This window comes from Sander lucioperca, chromosome 18 (genome assembly GCF_008315115.2).
Source record: "Sander lucioperca isolate FBNREF2018 chromosome 18, SLUC_FBN_1.2, whole genome shotgun sequence".
Classification (NCBI taxonomy): Eukaryota; Metazoa; Chordata; class Actinopteri; order Perciformes; family Percidae; genus Sander; species Sander lucioperca.
The window spans coordinates 16,028,882-16,047,092 of record NC_050190.1 but is presented as its reverse complement, the minus strand read 5'-3'; the positions used below and the strand labels follow the sequence as shown (position 1 = coordinate 16,047,092).

The window sequence follows — 18,211 nt, the reverse complement described above, 5'->3', positions numbered from 1 at the left end:
AACACGTTGATGCTAAGCAGATGTAATGTTTACTTTGATCACCATCTTAGCTTAGCGTGCTAGCATGTTAACATTTGCTATTTAGAACTATAGGCCTACAGATGAGGCAAAGTATCAACATAGTTGTTGAGACATTTCATCCCAAACCACAAATGTCAACTTAATGGTTGTGTTAGAGGAAAAGTCAGAAGATCACCAAAGTCAGAACATATTATCTGGGAACAATGAATGTATGGACAAAATGGGCCAATCTATCAAGTAGATGTTAAGATCTAAGATCTAGAGCTATTTAACAAAGTAAGTGAAAACTTTAAACTGCTGGTGGCACTGGAGGAAAAGGCAGAAGAAGGGGCTGACTAATACTCTTCTGGGGACCATGACTGTTTGACCAAAGTGGTGGACAGACCGGCATTGTCTTACTTAGAGCATGACCACAATGGGAAATGCACAAATAAACCCATAATATGTGTTAAAGGCTTATTCAGAAAGTGAATCATTCATTAATTCATTACTGTGTAGTGTGTTCTAGTGCATTAAGCGTTGCCAGCCACAAAGTACACAGCAGAAACAGTTGTAGAAACATAGTGGGGGCCTGGCAGTTTCCGGTACAGCCCAGGGTCCACTGACTGTGTTTAGTGATGATTATTAATGTTAAATGCAGTGCAGACACTAATAATGATCCAATTATTTCTTAATGTCCAACAGTAAACCAGCAGTAAGGAAATACTGTGGAAATACAGAAACTTACAGAAAGGTCCCTAGAGCTCTGGGAAAAATGAACAGGATATAGCTTCTAAACTTGATATTTAAAATGAAAAGACAAAATAAACACAGTAGTTACATGAAGTAGATGATTTATGAGAGCTGCCATAGTTGGTCTTATTGCTAAAGGATGATTTCTGTTTAGTGTAGGCGACAGCTTTCTACAGTGACGTAACATCAGGCTTTAAGGACTCATGGGAATATTAAGTTTCATAACATACAGTAATGTCTTCATTAGAAAGAAATGATTAATATGAACTGCTAATGTACTTCAACAACAACAACAGTCCTATGATATATTGTATGACATGTAAATACTATAAGGCATGGATGTTAAAAGGAATTATTGGTCATCATTGTGCACATTTACTTCACTTTGGTAAGCATTCCACAAGAGGCCGTGCCACCTTGTAAAGTCTCATATTCCTCTGATTCATTGACTCCAAACAATGCTTTTGTTTCCTGGAACTTGATTTTATAGGTGACAATTGTTTCATAAAAAAGTTGTCTGGTACTAACTTTATGATGGCAACATGACCACTTTCACTTCATATAAACATTCTCGTTGATGTATTTAAATGGGAACGCCACCGAGCTTTAAACTTAATTAGAAGTGCATATCACATTTGTAATTCTATAGGCATAGCTTGGCACCTGTTTCAAAATGAAAGCGCTGTTGTAGGTGTGGGTGACGTTACTGTATGTAATGAATTGTTATATTCTGCTACTTTATATAATTGTATGCCGTAAATACATTGATTGACTCATTATTAATACAAAAAAGTATTATAAAACATTATATGCATGCATCAAGAACTAGGAATAAAATGTTTCAGATTGTGGTACGGTGACAGAGAAACCATCCACAAGTCTGAGGGGTTTCCAGGATAAAGATATTCAGACTTCTCCTAAGTGTTCTGTAACCAAATCTGCAGTAAAACTAAAGGTGCCTTTGTTGGCCTTGCCCTGTTGTCCTTTCAAATGAACCACAAAACCACACTTTCCATAGTGCTGCTCTCCCAGACAGCCAGTTCTGCCACCGCTGGGCCCTACTACCTGTAGAGGCAGGATCTGAGAGCCATCTGGGCTTTGTGACTCATAATGTCCACAGCTGAGATGCCTTCCACACACATTCATAGCTGGAGCAGTAAATCATTATGCACATGCTTTATAGAACCTGCAATACTGCATGCCTTTGGTTTGTGGATGAAGACAGTTATAAAAACATAATTAAGTAGCAATATATACTTACACACAGCAAACTGTCTGAAGCTGCCATATACTCACAGGATTATATTTTAAAAATAGTCAATAAAAGATTATTTACACCAATCTAATATTGTTCTCTTTTTAGAAGAACCACAAACCACACTTTATATGATGCAAACATCTTCACTCTTTTAAATCATGACATTTTCAGGGAAGTTAATAATGTGTATCAATATCATTATGTGTAATAAGTAATAAATATGCTTTTGACTGATGATGTACTTCCTCACTGTTGTTTAAGAGATCATTATTTCATACTGATTCTCAATTATACCATCACAATGCAAAATATTCCTATCTGGTTGGCAGGTTTTCAAATTCATATATTGGGACAAGTCAAATGTTGCTTACAAATAGTGAACAGTTCTACATCTCCACTGTTCTAACTCAATGTGTAAGGCAGTGGCTCCCAACCTAGGGGTTGGGGCCCCTTCAAAGGCTTCACAAGATAAATATCATGGGTCACAAGTTTACTAGTCTCGCTTTGCTGACGCTAAGCTCCGCACGGAGCCGCTGCAAAATAGCCTCGGGAAGGAACTTGTTTTGGTGGAATGCGTACATTCAAAAGTTATTTAAGTCGTGTAAAACGTGTATCTATTTTAAATGAAGTGGTATGAGAAGAGAAGAACATTCTTTGAGCTTGAACTAGTCATAATTCACAAAACATACTGTGTATAAGCTGTGATGAGAGGTCACAAATAGACAGCTTTATTTTAAGGGGTCATAAACTAAAATTAAAATGCTATTATGCTGCATTCTTCATCGTGTCAAATAAAACTAACCATGGGTTAACCTGACTACAAACAGACTTTAAAACCTAGTGTAACAAAATAATGGACCTGGTGAAGGAAATGGCATGATGACAGTATAAATGGTCCATTGGATACGCTACAAGATACATACCCACTAAACAAATGTTTTAAGTATCAAACATGAAGATATTGATAAATCAAGTTAAATAACATCTTTATCCATCACAGAAATGTGAGGGGATCCTGCTGGGACACTGTGGTGCTTGATTCTAAAGCCATGCTGCAATTACACTGTCTTCATAAACAACTACGTTTTAGAATATACAGGTTTACATTTCCAAAATGTTCGGTAAACCCTTGGGCCTTGAACTCCATGTGAAATTCACGCACCAGTGGAAAAAGATCTCTAAGTGTTGCCACATGTTCATGTAGACATTGCAACCATCATGTAACTGGAGAAATGCAGACAAGCTAGTTTTTGCGTTGTGGTTTGCCATATGGTTCAGAAATGAAATTACCATAATGCTCCCAGTGATTGGATATTCTGTGTCACAGCCATCGAGGGAAGCAGTGAAGAAGATGTCTGGGATGGTCACAAACTTCAGAGTTCACATTCGTACATGATTGTGCAATGTACCTTCTGCTGTCTGTCATTCGACCTGTTTGAGGTGTATTTTCATGCTCTCATTTACCTGGACAGACTGAAAGGTCGTTGACCAAATATATATATAAAAAAAAAAATAATAATTGTGATTATATAGCATCAGAACTTTTACCTTTATCAATTTAGGTTAGTTTCACTGAGAGGAAGTTCTTTTTTAGCAATGGCCTACTCACACATTTACACACATTTATGCCCTGAAGCATGACGTGGTCAACGGGTCAGACTGTAGTTGTACTGAGCAGTGGAGTAGTGGGGAGTTAAGGGCCTTGCTCAATTGCAACAGAGAATTGTTAATGAGGGAGCATCAAGCTTGCAGTCACAAGCCAGGGTTAGGTCATATCTTCACACAAAATATGAGGAAACAAAGTATTTAACCACGGTGACCATAAGTCACCCGTTATCATACAGTTTCTCCAGTAAATTAGATGAATTCTGGCAAGCTGCACTTTAAATGCACTGAATCAGCAGGAGCAGGTGTCCGGAGGGGCTATAATCTTCTGGAGGCTGCAAAGAGCATTTGAAACAACTGTCCTTGAACATAAGTCATCACTCACCTACTCATTTGCACATCTCACAACATGGTCATAAAGCTGTCACCGAATTTTCAAAGACACCCCATCACGCACCTCGGTGGCTAACAGATTATTGGAAAAATTGGAAACACATGCTACAAGGAGCACCTATTAATGAGGTGCTTTGACATACAGATCAGGCAAAGTTACAATAAATTAAAGGAAAGGAAATTAAAATAGCTGTCACTAGTGTTGATTTCTGGCAACAGGTTACTTTAATGGACATCAGAGTTAGATTGTGTCACATGAGGCAGTCTGCGTAAAGTGAAATATTTGTGTATCCCGTAAAGAGTTGATATTGAGAGCTCTCTTCCCCTCAAGCACTAATGTACAATAACAGTGTTAATAATCATGTCCTGATGTCACGGTGGTATCATTGCTACTGACCTGTTTTCATCTATGATTACCTCTGGTCAAGTTTGTACTTTTGAGAGTTTTTACAGCATAACTGGACACAGACTTTCCACAAGATCTGTCAGCGGGGGATGAGTAAAAGTCTGCCTGGGCCCCGTCCATCGGAGGAAGACTCCAGATTACGGCTGTTGCCAGCAGGCTAATTCACAACACATGTGCTTGAGAGTTGAGGAGGAAGCCTGTGAGCTGGAGAGACAGAGACTAATGCGGCTACTGCATTTAATCACACTTTATTAAGTGAAGATTAAACGTTTTCTTTTAAATGTTACCCACAATGAGGCAACCTGGTGGAATGGAGCATGTGTTATTGTGTATAAAGCTGGCGACCGTCACCCCACTTTCATCATCTCCTTTGTCTTAATTTGTCTTGTCATTTATCCTTTCCAGCATATTCTAATGACACAGAATTATATGAAAATAAATCTTTAAAAGTTTACTACAGCAAACAATATACCTCATACTAACTTCATCCCTTCTTAAAACCAGTTTAAATCTGCAACTCTCCTCATTATTAAAACCACAACTCCTCTGTGGAAGATATATGAAGTTAGCTTCATTTCAACAATGACATCATCCTGTAGACACCATACACCATGTTAACAACAGCTGTAGCTATTAGTGATAGTCATCGCGGCTGTAACAATTACAGATGAATTATGGAGTTGCAGAGGCAGTTGTGATTTCTTTTTCTTTCCTCTGTTCGTCTACAAGTCACTGATAATCCTCCAGCATTACCAGAAAGATGTGCCCTGGCCGCAGTTAACAGTCTGAATTACTGCCAGACTGCTCCTGGCTATAAGCATGATAATCTGTCTGACAGGGTGGTAACGCCACCGGGCTGCATGCAGCTCGTCCTCTCTATATTTACTGAAGCCGCACAGCTAACCCAAAGTGGAGTGAATAGAATAATGAGGTATATTGTTGTTTATTTTATGGTAGAGAGAGAGTGGCTATTTTGTTCGTCTTACTGCTTGGTGAACACATGGACAAATCACAAAAAACTCTTATAATACAAAACTCTGCTCAAGCTAATTGTGTTTGAGACTTTCAAAGGTGTTGAATCAAACAACTCACTTGTGAACTTCAATGGAGGTCTGACGGTTAAGTTACGTTTTTGAGTTTCAAGGAAACAAATAATGCAAATTAGCTGTAAAAAGATGTCAGAGAGTTGCTGCCTGAATTGTTGTGGCACAAACACTGCAAAGAAAACAGATTCTTACAGTAAAAACATACGCCAAACACATGTCCAGAAGTAGACCGCTACTAGCAATGACACTAAACAGAATCAAAAAACAAGAAGACAGTCTCAATAAAAAAAACAGCATCACAGTGTTGCCAAACAGACAGGAAGATATATAATTAAGGTTTTTCTTGCTATAACTGAAAATAAACAGGGGGAAATGGCAGCTGCAGGATATTAATTTATTTGTATTATATTCATGCTCTCCATCTGTAACCTGTTTATAGTTTAGTTGCACTAGAATGCAAAAATACTTAAACTCACTCTGTATACAGTTTTGATATAATTATAGTATCTTTCAAAATATTCTGATGGCATACGTTTTTGTTGAAGCAATCCTGGCTCCCTCTATACCTTTTAACTTGCCCCAGATTCCCTCAAATTCCCACACCAATCACTGTCATCAGGCTCAGTCAGGCCATCTGTGCCTAGTTAGGCACGGGGTGGAGCCATCAATTAGTTGGTTTATTTATAATTTAATCAATAAGATATAAAATGAAATAGGCTTTCCTTGATCAGGTTTATGTGCTTGTCTGTTTATCCTTGGTGCTGTTTTCTAATTGTGATTTTCCCTTTTTGTTACTAGTGTCATAGTGGTCATTGGCAATCTGGGCTGAAGGAAAGGACACAGTAGGCCTAGTGTATTCCTCTTTCAGTGTGACCACCAGATACTGTTTGCTAGTAAAGGGTGGGGGAGCATACAATTCATTCTAGGGGAAAGAGTTTGTTAGTAGTTGCTTACTTTGAAATATGGCTGGCATTCAAATGTTTGCTTTGTTCCTGTTAGGATCTGGGGCACGTTCAATCTCAAAACGGTGTGCTCCGCTTTGCTACAGTTTCCTAATTGAACGACATGTTCCCTCGGAACCGTGTGAAAGTCCTTGGTGAAATTCGGTGGATCCTCGATATTGGAACAGTCCTTCGACGGACTCTGATGACGTAGCATCCTCGAAATTCCGGCTTAACACCTAGGTGTTTAACGGCTTTGAGATAGGTTTTGTCTCCTTTGGTGTGTGTGTCTCTCGTTAATTAACTGTGTCACAGGTGATACCCAATCAGCAGAGACGTGTCTGTAAACTCCTGGTAATAAAAAGACAGAGCACTTGTGCACACAACAGGGTGTTCAACGCACCCCCGATTCAGTTTAAAAAAAACGTGTCGCTACGTTTGGTCGGGGCTGAACGTGGCCCAGGTTTTAGTGGAGGTTCCCTCTCTGGTTGATCAAATCCCCATGCAATGGTTTAGTCCAATTAGGGTGGTGTCAGGAGAGGTATATAAAGCCACTCACCCCGGATTTCCACTGGATGCGGGAACGTCTGCGGACCGGCTCCGCTGCGGAACGGCTGCGTGCTCCGCCGTCCGTCAATACCCAATAGGTCCGGATTTGTTGCGGCACGGCTGCGGCCATGACTGACAGCTGTAGTCACGAGGACCCACAATATCTCGCAAATTCACGTAGAATAGAACCACAAAACCAACAACAGTTTGTTTCCATCCAGTGGAGTAGAGGGGAAACAACTCTGTGCTGTGTTTTCAAGGTGTAGTGCAGGGAAATATGACGGTGTATGTTATTTTGAAAATGAACCGGATTTTTATTTTGTTTCTGTGCTCGACTTCCTGTCCCGCACTATCTGCCGTGTGCTGAATTGCTGCGGAGCTCTCCGGCATCCGGCAAAAATAGAAGCTCTGCGTATCTGCCCCGGAGGGCTGCGGACCGCCGGAGCTGGGACGCAGTCGGAACGCAGCCGTTCCGGAGTCAGTGGAAATACACACATTGACTTTAATGGAAACCTAATGACTCCGCCGACATTCCGGAGCGGATCCGCAGCCGTTATGCATCCAGTGGAAATTGCCAGTCAGGCACTAACTGTGGGAGAGTTGTTGTTGGTAGCAGCAGCTTGCTGTGAGGCATTGCTATTTCATCTTATTTGCTCTTTGAAAATTTCAATTTTTCAATTAAATATCTTTTTTTCAACTCACCTCCAGTGACAGTCAGCCACACTGAAATCGCTCATTTATCTAGAATTACTACCTGGTGAAAATCGGTTCATTAGATATGGCGTTTTTTGCTATTTCATCCTCAGTGTCGTAAAGTAAAAGGGGTGCATTGCTGTCCACAGTGTCTTTTTTGATAGGCGGTGCCAAAGTTGGAAATGTCAAATAAACAATATAGGACATTAAGATAAGTCAGTGATGTCAATGAATCATGAATACCCATACAAAAGTTGCGGTAAACAACAATAATCTAACAACAGATCTACAGATGTCCATTACCATTTTCAATGACTGCAGCTAATATGTGAGTCAAATAGTTGTCAGACAGACACTTAACAAGAGAATCTGATCTGAACATCTCAGATGACACAATGTAGGGGTAACAGGACCATTAACAAACTGACTGCACTTATCTTTGATAACCAACAATGACCACTTGTGGTTTTTAGTGCTGTAATTCTGTGACTGGTTTTGTGAACTATTGTGCAGTTTAAACATTACAGGATCAGAGCACTCACAAACACAGGGCTCAAGAGATATACCTTTTTTCTTTTTGGCATGCACCTGCCTCTTGTCCAGAGTGAGTTGAAATGAGCAATGTTTGGGCTTTTTATGTTTTTATTCACTACAGAGGATTGCATTTTTTTTATTTAGGAGACACCTGTGGCCATATCTGTGGGACAAAAACATTGCCTACCACAGTGTGGTAGACTTAATAATATTCTGTCCTTCCTGTACAACCGTTTTCCATTTCCTTGTCTGACTTTCCCTGGCCTGTTGCTGTAAGCAAAGAAAAGAGACAAACAAATCCGTGATGTTGGGCCTTACATTTATACTGACCATGAAATTCTGACATAAACAGAGCTAACCACAAAACCCCTTTGGACAATAATTTACTTTGACTTTAATGCGAAATGAATGTAGAACATCAGATATCTTTTTTTTATTTCTGTGTAATGCTCTACACTGATACTATTTGAAAGGTGTCAGTTCACGGAGCATATGCTAAAATCAAAGTTTATTTGCTGCTTAGCTCTGCCAGTTATGAAGTCATGTACAATGAATAATGCGTATGATAAAAAGAGAGGAAACAAAATACACGTAAGGAACAAATCATCACAGCAAACCACATTAGGTGCAAATGAACTGCAGATTTTTGGAAAGAGCTTATGCAGGTATTTGATGAGATTGATCTGCTCTTTCAATACAAAGTGGTTAATGTGTGGGAATAGAAAGTGAATGACGGCTCTGTTCCTGTTAACGGGCTGGAAGAATAATAGAGGTGGGGTGCAGGAGTGCCATAATGAACAGTTAAGTAATCACAGTGCCTGGACTGTTGTTTCGGATCATTTGTAAACAATGCCTTTTGCTCATTTACATTATAATTATATTCAGATATTTACATTAAAGTGTAACGGCACCCAGGATAATAATCTTAGTTGTGCTGCCAACTAATGGTGGCTCTTTCCACGCTCTGAGCAGTACAGACTTCAACTGGACTACAGTGAAATGCTAAAGCAGGTGCAACAGACCACACTTGACCACACCCAGTGGTGTGCTAATGCTACGCCAAATGTCGAAATATCTCCTTGAGCTTCTTTTTATTTTCTACATACTGTGCCTCATACTATCCTGTAGCATTTTGTTCTCGGGATTGTACATCATTTTATTCATTAAAGACTTTTACAAGAATTTTCCTCCGTTTTTTATGTTGCGGTTTATAGGAAAGCTTGTATTTCCAGGAGATTTGTTTGAGGCTTCGAACAAACACTGGAAACACCTCAACTGGATTTGAAATTAAGCTGGAGCCTAATCAGGGACCGGTGGGCGAATGCACACAATCAGCAGAAAGTTCCACCAACTGGAGGCAAAAATGGCTGGGGTGGAAGGAGGAGATGTTTAGGCAGCACAAAGAATGCCAGATACTATCACAATTTTACAGACTGATCTATTTTTGGTTTTCAGATTTTAGCTATACTAATAGAAGCAAAAGATCACAAATTCTTGGCCTTTTTTTTTTAACTTGTTTTGTTTATAAACCATCACACAAAACCAGAAAACACTGAAACTGAATGAATTGTATTTTATCCATGTTATCATCACAGTTCAGACTTTCTTCTGCCACCAGTGTGTTATTCACTCTGATAATACCAACAGAAAATTGCCTGTGCAATTACAGCCTCTGGCGCTTTTTCTTGTGTACATGTACATACTGTGGCTTATACTATCCTGTAGCATGTTGTTCTCTGGATTGTACATCATTTTATTCATTAAAGAGCAAGCAAGGTCTTTGGCTCGGCCAATAACCGGACTGATATGTTATGCTTGTGCAAAGATGGTTGAGATAGGCATTGACCTCGAATGGTTAGGGTCAGCATAGCCCATAGATCTGGGGATAGGTTAAAAAACAAATCAGGTTTCCTGTACGGATTGGGTACTGACAGGGACAATTCACAAAGTGCATTCAATAGATGTGTTTATGCCATTGACTCCTGTCATAATTTTCTGCAAACATACTCAGATATGGTCGCTTTTTTTTTTTTAGACAATTACCATCCTCTGAGCAGTCATTTGTTCTTTGTTATTTACTTATTTCTTTCATTTCCCTGTTTCTTGTTGATTAAGTTTGCATTGTTGCATGTGCTCTTTGCTTTTCTTGTTCAACCATTATTATTAGTGCTAACTACGTAGTTCAACTGGTTAATCCAAAAACAGGAAATATACAGTATAACTTATTGCTAGAGGATTTTTCCGTCTCTGAGAGTCCAACAATAGAAACAGCCGATGTAACAGCTTTGAACAACTGGATAAAAGTGCTATTTTGACAGAATAACTTGGTGATAGAGAAAAGTAAAGACTTGCAGATTACTAGAGATACTGTGGCCTCAATCAGCTGAAATAGTATTTAGGTCATAGACAAAGGTAAATGTGTTTCATATCAAATACTTGTCTATTAAATTTTATTTTTACAAGGCTCATCATCTTACAACTCTGCCCAATTGGCAATCAGTCAAAATGTGTACTATTTCCTTATTTGGACATTGTGCCCATCTACTAACCACCACTCTAAACAGAGCTGTTCATCAAACTATTTAAGTAATGGTTGCAAAAGAGAAAACAAGTCTGTGGGTTAGATGTGGTTGAATGTGTTACGCCAGCTGAGTGGCGATCACAGCTACTCCCATCTGTGCATTTTGCTAAATAAGTAGAAGCAGAAATATGTATATTCCAACAGATCTGGCCATATCATTACACTCCACACAATGTATAATGATGAAAGAAAAATCAGTTTGGGGTTTCTATTAAACTTAAATAGACAATATCAACATTCTGGCATTAAAAGGGGGAAAATAAGTTATGGAAGTGCTGAAATAAATCAAAATCATGACCCTTATATGGCGCTTTGAATGAAAACCCATGTCCCTCATATTTAGTGTTTTTAGCAAGCTAGCAAGCTCTGTGGATAATAGCTAACAAGCCAAAGCGCTAATGTAGCTCCTGCCACTTTCAGCCTGTGCACACAACTGATTGTCAATTATACAACCACCTCCCCAGTGTAGCCTCACTAGAATTTACCAGAAAAAAAGCACAAATTAAACAAAAATGAGCGACAATAAATAAAAAAATGAGTGACAGCTTCGGTTGCAACAAGCATCATTAAGCCACATAAACTGTATAACCTGACACATCTTATAGAATCAACACTACCAAGGCAGAAAACACAGAGATTTATAAATATAAACTTCACAGCAGCTGCAGCCACAAACAAAAACAAAAAAGGACAGTCTCTGTTTATTCTATTGCATTTCAGTTGATTTTAGTTTGATTGATGCTATTAGCATTTTTTTTTTTTTTTAGAGTTTAAATAAACTTGTTTACTAATGATAACAATGAAGGGCAATATTCTACCATTAAAGTCATCCAATGCAGGTACATCAGTTCAAGAAAAATAACGCAGTTTGTCAGAAATCCTGCCTGTAACAAGAACACCCTACATTTTTGGAGGAAAGGGTTTTGTATATTGTCCTGTAGCTTGTATATAGCCTCATTCACATTTTAACTGGTCAATCTGTGTTACTGTGACTGTCTGAGCCTCTTCCCACCTCAAGCCAGCCATGTGCAGAAACATTTTCCTCTGTTTTCTATGCTGCGGTTTATAGGAAAGCTTGTATTTCCAGGAGATTTGTTTGAGGCTTCGAACAAACACTGGAAACACCTCAACAGGATTTGAAATTAAGCTAGAGCCTAATCAGGGACCGGTGGGCGAATGCACACAATCAACAGAAAGTTCCACCAACTGGAGGCAAAAATGGCTGGGGTGGAAGGAGGAGATGTTTAGGCACCACAAAGAATGCCAGATACTATCACAATTTTACAGACTGATCTATTTTTGGTTTTCAGATTTTATCTATACTAATAGAAGCAAAAGATCATAAATTATTGGCCTTTTTTTAACTTATGTTTATAAACCATCACACAAAACCAGAAAGCACTGAAACTGAATGAATTGTATTTTATCCATGTTGTCATCACAGTTCAGACTTTCTTCTGCCACCAGTGTGTTATTCACTCTGATAATACCAACAGAAAATGTCCTGTACAATTACAGCCTCTGGCACTTTTTCTTGTTTATATTCCTCCCAAATGTATTAACCATCTTTTAATTTCTACCCTGATGCCACTGTAAACAAATTGGATGAAGTATGATAATATTATTTAAAGGATTTGCTGCTATGGCAGTCCCTGTTTATTTCTCCTGCCAGAATAGTAGGAAAGAGTTCCTCTGAGTGTTCCAAGGTAAACAAGACGATTTGATGATCTTCCCAGGTAACTTTTGGAGTTTATTGTGAAAGCAGCCCAGCTTAAAAGCAAATAAATGTCAATGCCTCGCTGGCTTTAAGCCTCATCTAAGGACTCGAGTTTCAGTCCAACTCATACATAGATCTAAGCAATATTCAAGTTTGAGCCAGTTATAAATTTTAGAAATGATGAACAGCTTGTGTTTGTCATCTTTTTACAGCAAATGTAGAAAGGAGGAATACAATACCATGATTCACCTTTACAGACAACTAACTGGTTGTTAGTATATTTCATTAATGACTGAGAAGGATACTTTTTACTGTATTAGTTTTTTTAACAAGACATTTTTTATTGCATTCTAAGTTTTGGAACCATGTTGAAACTGAAATGAAAACTGAATATTAGACTGGAGTTGTAGTTGAAGTATAAAGAATAAGACATATAACATTTTGTATTTAAAGCAACATCACTGTCCCATCTTAACTTGACATCATGGCTATACATCAGACCACCATCAAACAACAGCATGTTTTCAGCCTCCAGAGCCCATCACGTATCTGATCTTTTTCTTTCATTTCATGCTTGCAGCGCCTGTTTTTCGGTTTGGCTTCCTTCATTTTTTCCAGTTATTTTCGCCAGCACGGGAGCATAAACGCGAATAGCTGCATCTTCCTTTTTGACAGGGTGTTGAGGAAAATATTCTGTGATTTAAAGCTCAAACTTTCCACCACACAGACACAGACAGCACCTTTGGTCTAGTAACTTTGGTTTATCTCAGGATGTGGCTGTAGAACCGACTGAAATTTAATATGCCTGCATGTATTTTTGTATCATAATTTTTAAGTAATCCTCATCAGTCACACTTTTCAGAATGCATGTTGAGGTGATTATACTGGACATAATATTCACGGTGTGGGGAGCACAACACAACTCGATGGCTTAGTTTGGCCTCAGTGCTTGGGGACTCTTGGGATTTCCAAAATGCATGGTGCGTGAGTCTCTTTAAGAGTTTCTACAGATGTGTGAGATATATAATCTGCTGTTGGCTTTGGGCATCATGTCACTTACCTCCTATCAAAACACCCTGCACACCTCAACACTGTTCAGCCAACAGTCAAACCTGATCCTGACCAGAACAAAGCGCACCAAACTCCCTTGACCGTTTTCACACATTTTCATCCAGGCTGAGATCACTCAGTCTGTACAGCTTTCCAGACACTGAAGAGGCCATGGGCAAGAATACTCCCTGTTGATTTGTCTCATTGCTGCCAGGCTTCTGCTGAATGGAGGCAGCCATCTTCATTGTTAAATGAAATGAAAATTATAAGATATTGTACATCTTTGCACTTCTGCCATGCATGAGATTAAAAAAAAAAATGCATGTAAATTCACTCAGTAGAAATAAAAACTTTGTAAACAACTCAACTGTCTGTAAATTCCACGTTTCAAAGAATTGTCATGTGGACAGTTAAGAGTTGCAGATGTTCTGTCCTTTTTTTTTTCTTATTTGGCTGTCCATCCAATTTTTTTGTTGCCATGAAACATGTGTATGTTATTGTGGCTGTGAACAGGGAGGAGAGGGAGGAAAATGGGAATTGAAGCAGCGATTTGTCAGCTTTCCTGTTCATCCTTATTCATAGTTTGAACAGGTAATGCTTGACAGAAATTTCTACATTTGTTGAACACGCTCCTGATGATTCAGATGCTAAAAAGATACGCTGATCACCTCATACCGTCAGGCAGAAATAAAATAACCAGTGATGAGAGTTTTGCAGCTGTTGCTCATTACCACTGAGGCCTCGGGAGCGCCTGGTATCTGCTGCTCAGTGGGTCTGTATTTTCTAAGTCTACATTCTGCAAGGATGGAAGACATTTCTATTTCATACCGAAGACAGCTTGAAGTATTTTCAGAATCCATAAAAACCACATTCACTTTTTATTTGAACTAAATCATCACCAAACACAACTTCAGTGTTTTTTCTTTGGAATTCAAATAAAGGAAACATGCATTTGATCCGAGCATTTCATTAACAATACAATGTAACTACGAATCTTTGGAGCTTTTCTTGTAATATTATAAGGACATGTCATTATGTCATCATTGTCAGATGGCACAGTAACTGCAGGGTTGAATTCCCTGTCAAGGGGCTCCTAACAATAACGTGGATTCATTGCCATGAAATTCATGTTCCCTTCAGGATGAATTCTAATCAATCACTGATGATCTTGACTTTCCAGCTAGCGCCATCAGCAGGTCAAAATGTCAGTTTTCCACAACTTTGGTTCAACCAAATACCTGTTAAACCCTTGTGTTGACTTCGGGTCACATGGACCCGTTTTCAATTTCTGTTATATCAGAAAATATGGAACGTAGAAATAAGCGCTGAAAATGTGTAGAAGAAAAATTTAACAATTTAAAACGTTGGAAAAAGCAAAAACAAACTGAAAAAAGGCTTCAAAAACGTTGAAAAAAAAAAAAAAGGTCCTTTTTCAAGGTTGACGGGAAGACAACACAAGGGTTAAACTAATGCCATTCCCATCAGCCTCAGCTTTACTTTGCGTTTTGTGCTAATTAGCAAATTTAACATGGCACAGTAAACATACCTGCTAAAATTCAGCATGATAGCATTGTCGTAAGCATGTTGCCATTCTGGTGTTAGCATTTAGCTTAAAGCATTGCTGTGCCTTACGTCACACAGCTGTTAACTCATTCTTGTTACAACTGGGAAAAGCCAAAGAAAACATCTAAAATATTATTTAACCATTATTTAACTCAGTTCCTGACAAGTCATGAAATTACATTAAAATGGTTAAATCTGCAACAATAGCTTGTCATGACAAACTGTAACAGCAACCATATAAAGGAATCTGCAATTAAAACCACATAGGTACATTAGGCAATAACTGGCACGCAAGACTTGTTAATATACCTGTAAAAACACATTGACAAGGAAGAGTGGAATCATTTTCATCTCCGCTCTCCACAGCTGTAGCCAGCATAAGACCCACCTAGGTATTTTCTTTCAAGTTCAAACATGCTCCTTAGACTATGCTGTGTTCATCTACAGCCTCTACAGGAAATAAAGAGTAGTGCATCCATACTGGATGAGCGAACCAGAACCAGAGAAGGGATTCCCTCCATAATGCTGGCATGTGTTACTGTTTCACAACCTCTGGGAGTCCTGGCATAGATGCCAAGCACAGATCACGGACATCAAGTCCAAGATAGAGGAATGTGACAGCAGCCAGTTTAATTGTTCATTTCTTTTGATGTCGACGCTATGCGGGATGGGATTTTACAGCCTCTTCTAAAAGGAACGAAGGTTAAAAAATGTGTGGGCAGGGCTTAAGAGTTGACATTTTGCGTTGAGGAAGCAGTTAACTGGAGAAAGGTGCAGATGGGGACACGTGGAGTGTCGTCAACTTTGAGTATAACATCTGCTTTCTGGCAGGTGCACTTTGTGGATGCTTGTGAACCTAAACAGGCCTTAAAATTAAAGCCTAAATGTAATTATCGGTTTCTTTGCTTTTAATGTTCAGATGCCTATCGTGTGGTTAGCTTTCCTGCTAAACTTTTTCAATGTTTTTTCCTTCAGCCGTGCTTGACGCATTTATTTTTGGCATCAGAAATGGGCCCCCTGGCTTTCTCTGATTGCTCACTGTCAATCATCTTGTGAGCTTAACAGCTTGTCTGCATGGGGATGTGGAGCCCCTACAACAAAGGTTGCCTCTGCAGCTGAGACGCATGAGTAAACAAGCAGGGAGTCAACCTGAAAAATGATTACTATGTTTGCTGATTACAGGGCTCTCAACATGGCCAACACATTTGTACATGTTTGATTACACTCTTGTTTTCCTGTTTTTAAAAAAAACTTTAAATGGTGGGTTTAAGTTTAAAAACAATGATGCTAGTGCATTGTAAGAAACAAATATCACTACAAACTGAGGACAACATATAAAATAAAGTATAGCATTTCCATTAATGAAAATTATTTTAATTTGAACTACTTTGTCACCAAAGTAGTTAAACATTTTGGGAAATACACGCATTTGCTTTCTTGCCGAGAGCCAGATGAGAAGATTGATACCACACATTGAGTGTGGCAATTATCTTCTCTAACTTTTTGCATGAAAGCATTCAAGTCATGTCAATTTTATTTATGCAACTGAGGCAAGTGGTGGGGGTTTAAATCCACCAATAACTAATCAAACATTGCAATAGGTTGCCCACAAATGATAAAATACAGAGACTTTTAATTTTGACTGGAAGAGCAATTTATTTAACAGCAATATTAAACAAATAGGGTTTGGGTGACTTTAAACACCATAAAAACTCAAGCGATGATAAATAAAAGATGCTAATGCCAACGGTGCCAGAGATGTGCAAGGAAAAGACAAGAAGGCAATTGTAACACTTCAGCCTCTAAGGAGCCAGACGTACAGGGTGGGGTACCTGGGTATTACCAGGTGCCCGGACACCACCACACTCACTGCTCCTTACCACAGCGCCACACACACACACAGTTAGTACATACACTACTGGTCAAAAGTTTGGGGTCACTTAGAAATTTCCATTCCACTCCATTATAGACAGAATACCAGCTGAGATCAGTTGCATTGTTTTTTTAATCTGGGCAGCAGTTTTCAGATTACCTTATGTGCTTATATAATTGCAAAAGGGTTCTCCAATGTTTTCTCAGTTAGCCTTTTAAAATGATATCAGATTAGTAAACAGAATGTGCCTTTGGAATAGAGTGTTACAAAATGAAATAAAGTGATTCTGAACATTGGATGAATGGTTGCTGATAATGGGCAATGTAGATATTGCATTAAAGATCATCCACTTCTTTCTACAACAGTCGAAAATCCTTTTGCAATTATGTAAACATGTAATCTGAAGACTGCTGCCCTGATTAAAAAAAAACAATGCAACTGATCTCAGCTGGTATTCTGTCTGTAATGGAGTGGAATGGAAATTTCTAAGTGACCCCAAACTTTTGACCAGTAGTGTACACACCACCACGTGCAGTGAAGGAGAGAGGGACGCTCACAGTCCACCACCCTGCCTGGCTAACGCTAAAAAAGGAAAAAGTGTCAGAAGGCTGAAGTAAAACGTATCACAAAAATGAGCTCACAATACCTCAGTACTAGCAGTTGGCACAAACATTTACAAGGCCCATCCACCTGTAGCGGTGTCTAGTAGTTACACATCAAAAGCAAAACACATCATAGGACAGTTTAAAAGGCAAGCATAACAGCAGCGGCTATAAACCCTAAAATGACAAGAATTTAAACTGGTTAATACAATTGCTACAAACTATAGCTGCTGCACGTGGTCAACCCAGATCTGGCTTCGCCTCATGCAACAGGACGTTTAACGCAACTGCAATATAAATCTATGTTATGACAGGTCATATACAAACGCATACATAGGTAGAATTGCCTAGCTGAACTAGATAAAGCTTTAACCTTAGGATATCACTTCCAATGCCAAATCAATGCAACCATGCAGTCTGCAGGGTCTGGCAAACAGGTGGCTTAAAATGCCTGTAAAAACAGTAAAATGGATCAATCAAAAAAAGTCTTTAAAAAGAGTTCACAAAAATTACAGTAAAACTAAGTCAGCCTACCTTCCAGGAGAATAATCTGCTCCCTAGCCACACTGGACCACAATGCATAAAGAGATCCTGAGTGCTCTCTCTATATATATATAACATCTTAATGAGGCAATGGTCTCCAGGTG

At 38.9% G+C, this 18,211-nt stretch overlaps 1 long non-coding RNA gene across 1 annotated transcript; it reads left to right on the top strand.

Annotated features, from left to right (window-relative positions):
* The first annotated feature begins 557 nt into the window (after positions 1-557).
* Positions 558-17,920, top strand: LOC118493769. Its single transcript, XR_004895776.1, has 4 exons — positions 558-570; positions 714-715; positions 10,781-10,789; positions 17,554-17,920. It is a non-coding gene; the product is annotated as an uncharacterized LOC118493769 (long non-coding RNA).
* Positions 17,921-18,211: the final 291 nt, after the last annotated feature.